Source organism: Perna viridis, chromosome 10 (assembly GCF_037379345.1).
Source record: "Perna viridis isolate PV_CMFRI_1.1 ecotype Kerala chromosome 10, ASM3737934v1, whole genome shotgun sequence".
Taxonomy (NCBI): Eukaryota; Metazoa; Mollusca; class Bivalvia; order Mytilida; family Mytilidae; genus Perna; species Perna viridis.
In genome coordinates, this window is record NC_142454.1 from 17,963,554 (window position 1) to 17,980,198 (window position 16,645).

General features: G+C 33.0%; 1 long non-coding RNA gene across 1 annotated transcript; it reads left to right on the forward strand.

The window, feature by feature from the left end:
• Window positions 1–118: 118 nt before the first annotated feature.
• LOC148604796 (uncharacterized) lies at window positions 119–16,391 on the forward strand. Its single transcript, XR_015915986.1, has 3 exons — window positions 119–195; window positions 13,876–13,997; window positions 16,271–16,391. It is a non-coding gene; the product is annotated as an uncharacterized LOC148604796 (long non-coding RNA).
• The last annotated feature ends 254 nt before the right edge of the window (window positions 16,392–16,645 follow it).

The following is a 16,645-nucleotide window of genomic DNA, read 5'->3' on the forward strand; positions in this document are numbered from 1 at the left end:
TCCTTAATTGTCTAAAAATCGAAATGAAGGTATCTTTTCTCATCATCTCAATAGAAATTCACTTTTACGTTATAACAAACCTGTGTATACCTATTCACCTGTATATCGATAGGTGAAGATTTAAAAGCACATTCAAATTTATTAACAAAATCATTTGTAAGCAAATCTTATACATGGTTTAGACATCCTTCAAACGTGAGTACCATGTTTAACCGATTAGTGAAATGTACTTGGTCGATCAACACAGAATAATATTAATTAATTCACGTAGTAACAATTCTACTTTAGATTTGATTCATATTTGGAAGCAAATATTTTTCTAGGTATCTTACTGGTAATCTGTAGATGAGCATTTAAAACAGACAATATCTCAATAATCTATCAGAACGTTTCTTTATTTTAATACTTTTTTCATTAGAAGTTATTATAATTTTGAATTGTAGTGTGCAAAATTAATTTGAATATCATCTTACATATTGAACACAAACACAAAGCAAGTTAAACAAATTGTAGAGGTCGTACTTATCCCCGACTGGTTAAACTTCGACCTTTGCACTCATATCAAGACGTCATGTCAGGTATTACGTAGGACTTTCATTTGATTCAGATTGCACCTGATAGAAATTGAATATTTTTATCCCATTTTATTTTGGTATTTCCGGAGGCAAGATCTTATGGTTTTCGAAATTAAAGTGCTGTTCCGTTCCACTTATAGGCCGGGCTATCATTAATCTTGTCCTGTAAATTTATAAAGGACTACAAATTTACCTCATGACTTATCCGTTCCTGATCAGTGTATAGCACAAATTGGCACCAGAAATCTTATCAATTAGTTATTCCTGGTTTTGTATTGAATAACACCCAAATCATTTGGTAAATTGATGAATGACTATATGTACATATTGACAATGGTCCAAGAATATCCATACGAACATGTCATAGAAAACACTCTTCATGATATTGGCCTAATTTGGCTTTTGCCTATAGTCCATGGACTGGGAGTGTCTACCATGCATCCCCCCAATCCACTCATCAACTTCATGGTGATTTTTAAATACCTTTATACCTCCTATTATCAAATCAATTTTTCGCCAAGTTGAGGGTGTAGAATGAAAATATGTACCCCTACCCGGCCGAAAAATTGCTTAAATTGGCATATTTTTCTGTCAAAACCCCTGGAGTATTCATGCTTCAGTAAAAATGGCTTACATGTATTTGGTATTTTCTGTTTAGTATTATCACAATTTATACGTATGGGGTTTTTTTGATGAATATTTTACCATTTTTTGAAAACTCTTTCTTAAAAATTAGTTTTTTTGTGGTTTATGTATGTAGAAAATAAAATTATCTATCGAATGATACCAAATTTGAGATGTTTCAGTTGAGAAATAACTTGTAGAGGAGAATTTATCTGACTTTTACGGAAAATTCGAAAATCCCATTTTTTTTTTTTTTTTTTTTTTTTGCATGTAAAGCTGAGACATTGGGCTAAATGAGGAAACATACATTTGTAAGTTTACTTCGTTTTGAAGAAAGAAGAAGTTCGTAGAATCAAAATACTCAAAAATGGATTTTTTACCTCAGCGAGGTATAAAAAGTAGCCGAAAATACAAAAATGCTTCAGTGAATGTTTTGTCAACAAAAATATTATTAAATAGGATTGGGGGTTATCTCAGTTCATGTACTATATTTGGCACTGTGGGTCATGGCACATGTGTAATGCTTGCTTTTCAGGTTCGTTGGAATAACTAGTAAAACTTTTGGAGAATTGAATCTTCCCAAATACAATATGAAACCTTTTTTACCATATTAAGCTCGGATCAAGACATCCAGTACATCTTACCACAGGACTGTTTAGTTGTAAGATAAGAGTGTGCTGCAAGTCCCAACCAGTCTATGAAGATGTTAAAATTGTTCTCTATGACAATCTTTTTTGGGAAGATTATCAACCCAATTATACATAAGAGACCTTAAAAACAGCTTTATGTATGGGTTGTACATAATCAACTTTTACTTCAAAATTTTCTACTGTTTACGAGCCCTGGTGCAAAATACGGTCGTAAGGTAACTCCCCTAGTTAAATATACATTTTGCGAGAAGGATGCGTGGACGAATGAATTAACAGATATATTAAAAACCTATCAGCACTTGCATAGAGTCGGCCACAACGGTGTTGAATGATCAAGACGTACTGTCCTAGTTCTTCAATCCTTCTCGCAACCCGACCCTTAAGAGAAAAGTATTGCCTCGAAAATAATATCTAACTGTCTAAGAATGAAAACTACAGGCTAAAAACCACTAATTCCACTTCCCATAGGCTTCTATGCTAATTTCACAATATTCAATGGCTTCTCTGGACTTTACATTAACTTTAACCTGCAGAGGACTATATATCAGCATGATTCTACATATGTCAGCTCACAATCCTCAGAATGGCATGTGGGGTTAGCAGACTTGCAGTGCAGTACTGGTCACCGGAAGTGAAGGGTCTATAAATAGCATGGGAAATCCCAGTGTTTTCACAAGATAGGATTATATTTAAAAATCATTATGGAGATTAGGCTTCACATCACAAGAAGCAAAATCACCTATAAAATGTACAGAAATGTTTTTCCTTTCAGAAACTGTTTAAATTTTTTACATAAGATGAGAACTTTTTTCACAGCACTATGAGGAACAGGGGTAATTTCTGCGTAGGACTATTTTTGCGTACGTTCCAAATGCTCATTGGTTGAATTGGTGGTCTGTAACCTACAGCCAATTTGTGTTTCTTACGGGTATGTTACTTCCTCTGCGCTTGTGTCCAGACCTTATCGGACAAAAAAAACTTTATTCCCTTTCATTTTGAATCTGACTAAATGCTCCACCCATAGTTGGGTTTACAGCATCTATATCTAAAACAAATATATTCTCAGAAATAAAGAAATCCAAAATGACAGCCTCAACTTTAGATGACAATAATGTTTCAAATGAAGAATGCTGTTCCTCAGATGAATATAATGTTTAAAATGCAGCTTATTTTCCTTAGATGACTGTAATGTTTAAAATGCAGGGTGTTTTTCCTCAGATGACAATAAAATTCCAGATGCAGGTTTCTGTTCCTCAGATGACCATACGGTTTCAAATGCAGACAGTCGTTCCTGAGGTAACTGTAATTTTTCAAATGCCGACTTTTTTTTCCTCAGATGACTGTTATGTTTCAAATGTAGGCTGCTTTTCTTCAGATGGCTATAATATTCCAGATGCAGGCTGCTGTTCCGAAGATGGCTATAATGTTCCAAATGTAAGCTGTTGTTCCTTAGGTGACTGTAATTTTTCAATGCCGACTTTTTATTCCTCAGATGACTATAATATTTCAAATGTAGACTGTTGTTCCTCAGATGGATGTAATGTTTCAAATGTAGACTGTTGTTCCTCGGATGGCTGTAATGTTTCAAATGTAGACTGTTGTTCTCCAGATGGCTGTAATGTTTAAATTGCAGACTGTCGTTCCTCATTTCAAATAAAAAGGTTTTCAGGTTTCACTTACTAATGTAATTGTAAAGTAATATTTGAAAAATATGGAATATGTTTTTGATAGTAAGAGCCTTTTAATAGTAAGAACTTTTAATAACGAAGGAGGTTTTGACCAATTTGATTTTTAGTAACGGCGTACAGCACTGGTTGCGTTTTGTTTTCAAATTGAACATACTTGTTGACAGATATGAGGGAAATCAACACCAACACAGAGGAAACTCTTCAGTAACATTAATATCGTAATATCAACAGGTTCTGATTATGCAAGAATAATTGTTGATTGAGTTAAAAAAAATTGTGAAAAAGAGTAACCAAGGAAACCAAATTCAAGCGGTAACAAAAAAAAATAAATTCCAAGGATAACAACTAGACTGGAAAAATAGAAACGAACAACAAAGAAGATAAAATAACAAAAAATAATATGTACAATGCAACAAAAGAAAATGAGGAACTCGGACTCCACTAAAAACTGGGAGCATGAACCAGGTGCACCGGTAGGGTAAGTGTCCTCTGCTTTTCTAGAGAAATGAGAATGCCAGATGTAAACATCAAATTTTTCATACAATTTGCATTATGTTCGTCTTCCGATTGGAACAAAACAAATATGTTAAAAGGAATATATGCATACCATTTTTAAATGGTATTAAGAAAGGCAATAACAGTTTCCCTGAAAATAGACAATCTAACTCATATCTAATATTGCTCAAAGGTTGTTACATGAAACTGCTGCCTACAACAAAATGTATTTCAATAACTAAATACTTACATTTGTTCTATTTAATCTGATTAATTTTGTGTGGTAAAGCTAAGAATGTCTTCCACTACATAAAAATGGATAATATTACTTCAAATTTACGTTTCCCAATAATTTGTTGTCGTAATATCGGAAACTTGATGCTTTTAATCATGAATGTGTGTTTCGATTGGCAAAATAATAGTTTACTTATTGACCTGGTTATTTATTTATTTATTTTTTTGGCATTTTTTAAAGTTTTTTGCAACGTAACATTAAAGTACATATGTTTTTTTTAATTTACATGATAACTACTAGAAACATTTTAGTCTTTAATCTATCAACTTACAACTCAACTGTATTTGAACGAATAACACTTATAATGAATTTTTTTAGATAGGTTTGGAAAATCTACATGACCTCTTATAGAGGTTAAAATTAACAAATACTTCAGTAAAACCCTTATAGATGTATAATCTAGTGTTAAAATACAAATGTTTTAGTAATGTTGAATTTTAAGCAGATTTAGATCACGTGAATCTTTCTAAAACGGCATATCTCTAGGCTGAACAAGAATCTCATTAACTCCGACGTAGTCTAGTTGTGTAACAGCATACAATACTATATTTGCTATGTCTTTTGGTTCTAGGTTTTTTCCGGAGTTTACGTCATTAAATGTACTCATCTACAGGTTTAAAATAAGAGGAAAGTTCATGCAGTTTAAGATTAGCTTGTGTGTTGTGTTTTGGTATGATTAAAAACAAAATGAATAAATATATAGATTGATCGATATAATTGAATGATGCTTTTTAGTGTAATCAATTTCGATATTTCGCATAGGAATAATATTTTTTTTTTATTTCAATCATGGACATAATCGCAATATACATCACAATACGATTTTATTTTGATCATTTGTCTTCCTAATTACTCCTTTTATTAATAATGTCATGACGTAACCACTATGAAAAATTCTTATTCAGATTCTTTTGAATATGATTAAGCTTAATAATTTTTATTACAAAATACATATCATTGCATTCTTTGCTATTATGTTTTTTCTTATGAATATTTAAAATTTGTGATTGAAATTTTGATTGCAAAGTAATGTTTATAGATAGTTGGACTTCATCACATTGATTGAAATTTTGGTTGCAAAGTAATGTTGATGGATAGTTGGACGTCATCACATAAGAACCAAACTTTATTTTATACCTCTCACTCTTCTACACTCCCTTTACAAAACAAGTCTTGACACTCCTGTTTCTGGCCCCATCTCATCATTATACAGACTTGTTACCATCATTTTGGATATTAGTTTCCACCGACTCTTTAAACCAGATTGTGTGAAAAGTCAGGATGAGGAAAAACGATCATTTCTTCCACTACCGTTTGTCAACAAAGGTATAGATGCAATTAATTTGGCTAACATCCTCCATGACAAAAACGTTACCAACAAAATTCCCCCATATTTCTAGGACAAATTCATACCAATTATTTCATATTCCTATACTTCACCCATCGCATCCAAAATTTTCAATTATAAAAGGCTATTGCAGAACCTCGAGATTGAGGACTTCAAGGCTAAATCACCTGACTGTTCTTGCAAAACCTCTCCATTCAAATATGGTCCTTCTGGTCACGTCGTTACGGGAGATTTAACCATTATCGAAAACGAATCTCTGCGTAATATTCTTTCTAAAGGTCCCAAGTACAGTGAACCACGCTCCATAAATTGGAATTATAACTTTAAAGTTCTTATGGATGCCGTCGAGGACTATGCAAGAAAATGGATAAAACGAGAACTAGAAGACATTGATTCTCTGTCAGAGTTGTTAAAGGCCGTGATGTCTTTAATTTTGAAACGAATGAAAGTTTTAAGGAGGTCAATGAGTGCCAAGGCTACATCAGTTTTCAAAGACCCGATGTAGCAATAACATTGTCTACTTTACATGACAAATATGTTGTCGTACCAGCAGACAAACTCCAAAACAACATTGTTTTTGTCTGCAAAACGTTTTTTTATTCAATATTTATTATCAGAGGTAGACGTAGAAAATAATAGTAGTGATAAGACCTATACTGCTACCATTGTCTCCAAAGAAGAGATTGTGGAAAACCATAAATCTGTGCTATCCTCTTTTGGTCTCTCTAACACGGACGATGATTGTGATTTATCGTCTATGTATTGGATTCCTAAACTTCACAAGAACCCATACAAACAACGTTTCATAACTGGATCTGCAAAATGTACCATCAAACTACTTACAACTGTCAAAGAGGGTCTGCAGTCCTACCACAACACTTGTTACTCCCGTAGTGGTATTAATTCAATGTGGATCCTGAAAAAATCGAAAGATCTTTTGGAGACAATCAGTTCAAGACTATTATCTGAATATAATAGCATTAAAACCTATAATTTTTCAACACTGTATGCTTCTATTCCTCATACTTAGTTAAAATCCCGACTTAAAATCATTATACATCGTTGTTTTTTTCCAAAAAAGATTGTACACCTAGATACAAATATATAGTTCTTGGTAGAGAATACTCATACTTTGTAAGAAATAATTCCAAATCATCTTCCAAATATACAGAAGAAGATGTTTACAAAATCCTGGAATTTTTAATCGACAACATATTTGTCTAGTGTGGTGGACGTGTTTTTCAACAAACGGTCGGCATTCTAATGGGAATAAATTGTGCTCCTTTACTTGCTGGTCTATTCCTTCACTCTTATGAGACTGACTTTAAAGCTGATGTGATCAGAAAGAAAGGACATCGTTTAGCTAGATCTTTCAATCTCAGTTTCCGCTATATAGATGACGTATTATCTTTTAACAATCCTAACTTCGGGGATTTGATACATCGCATCTACCCAAAAGAACTTGAGATAAAGTATACTACAGCCTCATATCTTGACCTATACTTAGAAATTGACGGTAAAGGAAAACTATTGACCAAACTTTACGACAAACGTGATGACTATGAATTGTCAACTTTCCTTTAATCTGTGGCAACATCCCTTCGGCTCATGCGTATGGAGTGTTCATATCACAGCTCATACGTTATGCCAGAGCTTGCCGAAACTACGCAGACTTTTTGTATCGCGCTAGAACTCTAACAAATAGGCTTTTGGAACAGGGTTATGTTGCTACAAGATTGAAGTCATCACTACAGAAGTTTTATTGTCGTCACCATGAACTCGTGGATCGTTATGGTGTATCCATCTGCACCATGAAAACTGATTTATTCAACGTGTCATAGTTTTCCTTTCCTCGTATGTCTACCCCGGACTTGACTTTTTATGAGCAACTCGGCGGGTGTTTCTAGTAAAGCAGAAGACGCTTACCCTACCGGTGCACCTGGTCCATGCTCCCAGTTTTTAGTGGAGTCCGAGTTGCTCATTTACTTTTGATACTTTGTATGTATGATTTTAGTTACTTTATGTTCTTTGTTGTGTATGTCTGTTTTCCATGTCTGGTCTTTGTTCCTGGATTACATTCTTTTGATTATCGCTATAACCTTGGTTTCCTTGATTACTCTTTTATAATCATGGTTATGATTTTATTTCAGACATGTGCATGTTTACATTTAAGAATAAACTTCCGGTATTAACTGCTAAACCAGAAAAACCCTAAAAGATGTGTTGATTAAAACAACCAATTTCTATCTTGGTACTTTTTAGTAGTAGATGTGCAGTATTTTCTTAGATGACATTGTGTAAGCTTGTCCGTAATGAAATGTTCCTATGTTTTTCTTGCCATCAGGAAAATGTAATTTGGGAATTTTAAGTGCTAGCCCATATACAATTCAAAACTCCGAACAGCAGAGGTGGTACAAAGTGCAGGAAATAACAAATGAATTTTCGTACTAAATACGTCATATTGTTATAGACCACAAGAACGATATTGCAAACAATGTGCATAATTTATATATAATATGTATAATTTTGTCTCTTTAGTGCAGTTACTGAATAATCCAGTCTGGTTTTGTGGTGTATAACAGTTTCTTCTTTTTAATAAAAGTGAATTTGGTAGGTTTGTTTTCACGTGCATGTATCACCTAAATCTTTATAAAGACTATAACTTAATAGTCATTACGTAGTTAACGTTTCGCAAATAGCCATTACAATCACAACTTTACCTTCTCACGATCAATTAAATGTATTGGTTGCCTCTGATACAAACAATAGTATATCACATAAATTGAAATGTCTTTATACCTATTAGTCCATTTAGAAACATATTACTATTTAAATACCAGTCTCCATATAAAATTCTAACAATATCTATGGTATGAGATTCATGGTGTTGAAAAATCAATAAAACAAACAATGCTTTTTAGTCGTCAGCTGCTATATTTTCATGTAACAACAGTCTTTTCTGTATTCAGATTTGCATTTTTGGAGAAAACCATACATCCACCGCACACTAAAATCAGCGAAATCAAAGCATATCAAGAACGATAACTCTTGATTTATATCATTTTTATCTGAAAAGCGGAATAACCAAATGCAATTCCAAGACTGGTTATGTAGTTTGATTATGAATAAGAAATAAAAGCAAACTTGTTGGGTTTTGAAATGCATGAATCAATTCCTGTCTGAAGTTTATAGATTGATACTGAAGTACCATTCTGTGTCACATCATATTTCTCAATACGTTCTTTTTTGCCTCAAATGTATTCGATACATTGAAAAAATATTGAAATTTGTCCTTAAGAAGCTGTGACGTAGATTTTTTACTGCTTCTATAGAGAAATAGTGTTGGAAAATTTTCCTGCCATTTGTTCATTGTGTATTTCAACTAAATTTGACTCACTCATTAATGTCTTTAATGTCAAACACTTTGATTTATACTCCTGTAAGTTATGAGGTATAAATTCTTGCAAAACAGTCTCTGTGTATTTTCTTCATGTGCCACTCCTTACATGTATTTGCCTCATTCAAAGAGTGAGTAATACTTAAATACTTACCCGCCTACCATTATCAGAAGATATATTGAAAATATGTCCGGATCCCCTTTTGACCTTTTGATCTAATACTGCTCCTACTCCATTAGTTAACCCCTGAAATCAGTCAACATGTTTCCAAACACATCGCATAAGATAAACATCTTTCATTTCTTTTCGATTTTTTTTTCACACATCATGCGTTATAGGAAGTCTTGCATATTCCCTTTGGGCAAGTCCTATGTGGTATAGCAGAGTTACGGTACATTATCAACACAGTTAAGTGTAATTTGGAATCAAAATGTTGCGTCTCACATGAGCAAAACATTAAGTCAGAATAGTAAAAAATGTTTTTAAGGAGGTAGACCTAGGGTAAGGGACACAACTCTTAAAAATCATTGGAACATTTGTATTCAGCATTTTCCATCAATCTTATGTAAGCATCTAATTAACTTGGATTCATTTTATTCTGCTTCTAACGAAAGTTTGAAAGGCTTTGGTGAAATTGAATATGATACAAACATATTCCCGACTTTATGAGTTATGTCCTTTACACTTGGTCTACCTCCTTAAGTAGTAGTCAATGTAAGAATCATGCAAAATCTGAAAAAATGTGATACACCCCAAAAAGGCTATATATTTATTTCAGCCTTAATCAGATAAGAAAAATAGCTTTTTATAGTTTTATAAAGAAGTCATGGAAACCCCGGAATAGATAAAAAAAAATCAACTTACCTTGCATTTTCTATCAATCATCAATTCTTCCTGAAGTTTTTGACATAGGAGTAATATCATACATCTGCATTATTAACCATTTTATCGACTGCCCCTAATTCTATTTCTGCTCTTCTTATTAATACTTTTACCTGAGATAGGAAGACAATAATAAGTTTTAAAAAATGAAATTTCTTTTCTATGAAATGTTTTTGTGTTTAATGTTTAATTTTTATTTTTGTATTGCTTTATTGATGGATTACTCAAGCATGGTAATATCCAGCCTTGCACACACACACACACACTCATACAAAACAAGAATCTCAGAAAAGGGCTCATGAAAAGAACACATCAATCTAGTTAACTCTTGAGTTGAACAAGTTAAAGGCTTCTAACTATTTTTTTCTTTTCTTTCTTTTTTTTTTTTTTTTTTTTTTTTTTGCATCTCAGTACTCTGAACAGATATGATCCAGGTAAACAATCGGCCGCCATATTGGTTTCGTATAAATATCGTGGCTGACAGGGAAAGAGTGCTCCATCATACTCAAAACTGATTTTTAATTAACTAAACCTATATAGAAACTTTTGTTTACTTATTATCAAACATATCTAGGGGATTTTCACCAACCGCAAGGGGGATTTCAACTTTTTCTAGTGGGATTTCGGTAATTCGAAGTACCGGGTTACGCGTGAGCTGTTGTTCGGTGACGCTAAGGATGTAAACACAGAGACAAAATGTTTGATTATTTAAAATCGGTGGATATATGCAGTTATCCATCTACTTTTTTATTTACAATTGACTTTGATTTAGACTTATCGTCAGGTTGTCAATCAGTTGCGAAAATTCAACAATTCTCGATCATTTAAATGTTCAAATGGTTTCATGCCCCAGCATCGGTCATATTTACTTCGCTTTTTGAGACAACTAATTTACTTCATTTAAACTCTTTTTAAAACTGAACTGTTAAGTTTTTAGTCGTAAAAATGTATATTATTTTACTATTAAACGATTAAAAAGTATTTTCATGATTTCCTGTGATATTTGTCGTATAGACACATAATGTATGGAGGGCAGTCATGTCTTTAGTACAAAACACCAGAAATTAGGCTAAAACTCCTGTTTAGGGGACCCCTTAGTGTTTTTTATCCATTATAGAATAATATGGGGTAGGCATTGCCTTAATTAGCAAGCACTGTGAGCTTTACCATACAGTGTCCTAGCTAGAGCAAAATGGAGGGGCGCCGCGCCCCGCCCCTTTCTCGCCCTCTGCCCCTATTGAGTGCCCCTTTAGTGTCCATTTACATTTATCTAAATGGCACTTTAAGATTTCCACTCTTGTTAATAAATTACCCCTAGCCAATAAAGAAGTGTCACCTTCATTAACTACATCCTGTCGTAATTAACCCTCAGGTAAACCTCGGGTAATTATCGGTGACCAATCAACTATCCAGGGTTATCGAATAACGATTGAAAAGTGGAAAATGAATCCCGATTGGAGCTATAAAAATTTTATGGACAGCCAATCATTAGTTAATAATTAACATACAAAATCAATGTCCCCTTTTGTGGAAAAAAGGCATGCTACGCTTTAAAGGTGCTTCCCTGCGCCCCTCTATTTTCAAATCCTAGCTACAACACTGCCATACATGTATTTTCTGTACGAGACTCGTGAAAATAATGACATCAAAAAATTTTTGCTTCGCAAGTGCAATATTTTTTATTTATATTTAAGCAGCAAGCAAAATCAATATTTCTTTTTGAATATCTGTCTTGTTAATTATTGGGGGAGTTTTTTTTCAATAAATGAATAACTTGAACATTTTTTTCCCCAAAATTCCAACCCCATAAGCATACCCCTTTCCCCTTGCTCTAAAAATGGTCAATAACTTTATAGCACTTTGCAATACTTTACATTTTTTTATCCCTTACGGCAGTGTGGGAAACCATTTTTTTTTCCAACTTGCCATTCTGGCTAGTAGAATAATGATCTTGCTAGCCAAATAGAAATTCAACTGGCTAAATTTTGAGGGGTTTTTTTTGTCTGTACTATCATCTGTTTTCTCTTGGATTTGACTATCTTCTGCCTTTCTTTTTCTTTCTTCAACTATCTTTTCATTTGTTTTTAAATTTATCAAAAACTTTTCCATTTTACAAATATTCCCTCCCATTGAAGTTTCATCATTATGAAACAAGAAAATGTTTATCATTGCTTCTTGGTCAATTTTTTTTTAGACAATAAACAAATAATTTAAGGTAACATATCATAAATTACCAAGATAATTTCGTTTGAATACTAATTCGAGATCGGGACCTTCGCCTAGGTTTTGGCACATCCCGTTCACCGGAAATTAAAATGACAGATCGTAAACAATGCTTTACATCAATAAAATTGTGCATATCATGCCAAAATTCACTTGACACATTAGATCTGAAGCTAAATTTCTTAAAATGTAGGGAACATGTTTTAATGTATGTTGTTAAGGGATGTTTAACTAAATAACCTGTTGGCTGGTTAACTTTCCTTGAAACTTGCCAATCAAATGACTGTCGCCAAATTGACGACTGTAAGCTAATAAGAACTCGCCAAATTACACATATACTCGTATTTGGTGAGCTGGCGAGTGGTGGTTTCCCACACTGCTTAAGGGCATCTCTAGCAACATCCAGTTCAGTTTTGACCTGTCCGATTAATCTGACTGTTACTGTTAAATTAATATAACTGACCCAAATACTACCTTGAACCATCAAGTATAAATTACAAACTGAAGAAATGACATTGATCTTGAATAGAAGAAGGGATATGGACAAAGACAAAAAGATGTTAAAATCCATTTAACAGATGCAAGTTTTATGCACGGATAATTGGACAAATTAGGTTTCAAATTCCATACCAATCTAAATGAATAATTATCCAATCTTTTGTTATATCAACATTTTGTCACACTTAGATAATATTTACAGGTTTTATTTAGAAAAGATCATGTAGAACTGACATTTTGGTATAGTGAGTAAAACTGAAAGTTGGTAACTGTGGAAAAAATCAACGAAGCGGAATGATATGTAAGCTCGATCTTTAACTCATCAAGGTAGATCAGCTCAATATCTGCAAGCGTATAGGAAAAAAAGTGTTGAAAACTTAAATTTCGGTAAATTCAAGGGCCATAACTCTGACAAAAATCAGTGAAGTGGAACGAATTCTATACTTGAACTGTAACTCATCAGGGTAGACTCGCATACATGTACCAAAAAACCAAGCTTTTAATAGAATTACAGCGTAGAAAACTTAAATTTCAGTAAATTTTTCAATGTTCAAGGGCCATAACTCAGACAATAATTAGCGAAGTAGAACGAAATGTTAATTAGATCTGTAACTCCTCAAGGTTGACTCACATACTAAAACATAGCTCAATATCTGCAAGTGTTTAGAAAAAAATGCGGAAAACTTCAATTTTTTCTGGACGAACAGAGTGCAAATGTAAAGTCCCCTTCGGCTAAAGTCATTAAGGAACTAATAAATATTCCCACTTTTAAATAGAAAATCATAATTTCCCAATTTTTTATTTATATAATGGATAAAAAAAACATATGAGGGATAGTACCCCAAATTGGAGGTTAACCCTTATTTCAGGTCTTGTTCCCAACATGCAAAATAGCAAACAAGAAGAAAATAGATGAATTAGTGGGGGTCTAGGGGAGGGTTCTGGTGTTGGAAACTCCTTTTCATTGGAAAATGTTGTTACATTTGTGCTTAATGTACTGTAAAATTAATTAATAACAGCCTGGAAACCACCCTTTTTAATACCACTGTAACCCTTTCTTTTCAAAAATCTCTGGGTCTGCAACATTTGATAAATGTAATACGTTTCCAGCTGTCCCTGAATTAAACGACTCTTCTGACAAATATATGTACATGTACATAGTCAATTTGAAAACAAATATGTATACTTTTATTTTTCAGGTTGTTCTATGGAAAAACTGACAGATCCATACAAATACAAAATTATTACCAAGACCTGTAGATGGAGAGAGATTAAGATGTATACCTTATTTTAGATATTATACATCTTATAGTTACAGAGTGTAAGTTAAATTGATATGTACATGTATATGGAAACAGGGTAGGAAACTCACTCAAATTCTAGCCAGTCCTGAATACAATTTTTGAATAAATTTACTATATGGCTATATAAATTTTTGCTAAAATTGGCCAATCCTGCCCAAAAATAGCCAGTCACGGGCTGGCGGGCAGGCTACTATTTCTAACTCTGACTGAAATTACTTTTTGAGTAAATATTATGGAAGTGTCAGATAATACTCACTATATAATTAATTGATGATAATCAGGTGACATTTAATAGATTGAAGTTAATCGATTGCCTAATTGATTTTTACCAATTTTGTATGGATTTTTTTCAATATGTAATAGTTATTTTGAATCATACATTATTTTCTTAATCATATTTTTTGCAGTTCTTTGGGGTGTTTATGTTAATTATTAATTTTGTAGGAGCTCCATATTCATCTACAGTGCTGCATCATTACAGAAATTAGCTTAGAAATTCTAGTTGTGTCAAAAGTCACTGTGATAGCACCTCCATTTCTGACTCATTGTTTTAGAACTTAAATGATTTGTAAATACCAATTAATCTTAGATAGGATGGAGTTTCCTAGAAAACAGTCTAAGAGGTTAATTCTTTTGAGAGGGGGACTTCAGTGTTAAAAATTAACAGTTTAGGCTTGTTGTTATTGATATTGGGGTTTATAGCCCAACCGTTTTCGAATAAGGGGCATAAAAAAGCATTTGATAGAATTCAACTTCAGAACTCCAGTACAAGCATGTCATAATATTGTTCCTTAATATTCTATACCATGGTCAGACTTGGATTGATTTTGGGGATAAAGATTTGAACTTTTTAGAAATAAGGGGCCAGAAACATGCATTTTCTTGATGTCCAAACAATATCTTGACTATTAGGGAATGAATCTCTTTGAAATTGTGTTTCAAGGTGATATACATGTACTATGTACCACCAAAGGAAGAGTGGGATTGATTTTTGGGGTTTAGACTTGAATCTTGCAGGAATTAGGGGCCTGAAACAATCATTTTCCTCATGTTTTAATAGTAACTTGAAGAAAAGTGAACGAATCTCATATAAGTTTTACTACAAGGTGCCATACCACGACAAAAAGACTGGGATTGATTTTTGTTGTTGTGACTTGAGGCAAGTAAGAATAAGGGGTCACAAATGGGCCATGAAAAAAGTATTTTTTTATTATTTCTAGACAATAACTGTAGTGAAAAGAAATAGACCACTTTGAAATTGCACCACAAGGTGCCATTTTTCCACAGGAATTTGGGATTGATTTTTACAGGTTTTTACTGGAACCATTTTGGAAAAATGGCAAAAAAGTGACCAAATTGGTTCTGGTCAAACTATCCTGTGTCAAATATAATCAAATTTCGTAGCTGTGTCAAGTTTAAATGGTGTGTTCATACTTGCCCCATATGTTCAGGGTTCAACCTTTGCAGTCATATCAACTGCACCCTACAAAGCATTTTATTTGAGTTTGCCTTCAAATTTGTTAAGTAGCTGGCAGCAATACAACTTTAATAGAATTGATCCTACAGTTGAGCATAAAAAGAGGGTTAATTTTATAATTTTATTTAGGGTATTGGAATTGAATTTTTCTAAAGAGTGAAAATGTGTGCTCATGGGATAAATGTTACCATGCTCACCAAGGTTGTTTGATTCAACCATTTCTCGGGGGCCATTTGTGGAAAATTTAGCAGTTTGTTTCAAAATTTTGAACTTAACCCTTTCATTCTGCCTCCCAAAATGGCATATTGAATGAAAAATCTTACAATATTAACCTAAAATCCCAATTCCTTATTTACCCTGAAAAATTATTTGGTCTGCTAATCAAATCAACAACATTGTCCTTATTTTAAACGTTGCAAAAAGAAATTTATTTAGGTAATGTGTTTATTTTTCACATATATACACATGTATATGTACATTATCAGTTCAGCAAACTTTTTTTTTTAACTTGAAAAATCTATCATGTTTTTTTGAAACATTGTAGTAGTTGCTTTAATTGGTTAATTTAGTTTTTATTATATAATCCTAACACATTGAATTAGATCCAAATGGCCTTCCATATTTTTCTCACTAAAGAGAAAGTGAAAGTAGCTATAAATAGAATTGAAAGTAGTCCTAATATATATGGCTTCCATTTTAATTCATTTTGAGTAATTTACTTGTTACAATTAATTGTAGTTATTTAGAATCCCTTAAAAAGGGTAGCTTGCACTAGATACATATTTGATAAATATTTTTGTTCACTTTTTATAGGTAAAGATGGACTTACAAAAGATATGTATTTAATGGCAGCCTGGCACATTTATATGCAAGATTCAAGGATTACAGTAATGAAAAATATTTTTAAATGGCTTAGAACGTTTGTGCTAAATGAGAAGAACATTTTGGTATATTATATGATGTTATTATGGCATATACTAATGAAATATTGAACATTCAGTTTTTGGTTTGTTTTCCTTTAGCGGAACCTTAAATCTTCCAGTTTTTATACCCTCTTTGCTCCTAAAGCCACCTTGGCTCCAGCTTTCGCTAGTTCAAGAGCTATAGCTTCACCAATGCCACTCGATGCTCCGGTGATTACTGCAACTTTCCCTTCAAGGTGCCGCTGTTCTGAAATATTTGATGTTC